General features: G+C 47.8%; 1 non-coding gene across 1 annotated transcript; it reads left to right on the top strand.

Moving 5' to 3' along the window:
• Window positions 1–342: 342 nt before the first annotated feature.
• On the top strand, window positions 343–415 carry trnav-aac (transfer RNA valine (anticodon AAC)). Its single transcript has one exon. It is a non-coding gene; the product is annotated as a tRNA-Val (tRNA).
• Window positions 416–913: the final 498 nt, after the last annotated feature.

Here is a 913-nt window from a genome sequence, read left to right as displayed (position 1 = left end):
AGCCTTTCTATTTTTTCTTTGTCTTTCAGATTTAGAACTCCGTCTCTCTCACACAGAAAAGAGCTCTCGAGACCGCAGACGGACTGTGAAATGTGTAGTGCAGTTCAAACCGCTGGCGTTGGTTCATCGGGAGGCACATTCAATTGCGGCGGGATTACCAGAGAGGTCGGGGTCAGCTGAACTCTCCCAATGGATTCAATCCTTTATTGATCGCGGGAATTATTTTCTTTTTGATATTTCAGCTGTCAGTCTGCGACAAAACCAAGCAGTTATCTCGGAGAGTGCGTTGAACATTGGGCTGTTCTGATCTGTTGCTGCGGACCCTGATAAGCAGCAAGAAGCGTTTCTGTAGTGTAGTGGTTATCACGTTCACCTAACACGTGAAAGGTCCCTGATTCGAAACCAGGCAGAAACATTCTGAAACATTTTTGTTGAAATAAAGTTACGGGAAAGGGACACAACCAGACGTTTATTCATGTAAATACAGTTTTTACTCCTTCCACAACCCAGTGCAGTCCCTCACCTCCTGGCCGCCGTTTCACTGCACGCATCCTGAGCCATTACCATATCCCACATTATACTGAACATGGGAACGCCGTTGCCTTCGTTCTGCCGCCTCTATTTTTCCCGGTGTACGCAGCTGAACGGCAACGGTTCACATTGGACTTTGGAAGTGAGCCTGTTGGACACTACCCTGTATCGAGAACCGTTCCACGCCCGATCGGAAGTCAGGGTGAATTAGTTTTCATGCGTTCCATGTCCTTCGCTTTTCTGACTTGCTTTCAGTGATACTTTACCAGAAGAAGGGTCTCTCCGGAGATGCTGCTATCGTGCTGAGATTGCAACATGTTCCGGATCAGAACATTCGCCTTTCCCCAAAGCGGTTTCCTAATGTAACAGCCTCAGGACAGCC

The sequence above is a fragment of the Pristis pectinata genome, unplaced genomic scaffold (assembly GCF_009764475.1).
Source record: "Pristis pectinata isolate sPriPec2 unplaced genomic scaffold, sPriPec2.1.pri scaffold_100_arrow_ctg1, whole genome shotgun sequence".
NCBI classification, from domain to species: domain Eukaryota; kingdom Metazoa; phylum Chordata; class Chondrichthyes; order Rhinopristiformes; family Pristidae; genus Pristis; species Pristis pectinata.
This window is presented reverse-complemented; position numbering and strand designations above follow the sequence as displayed.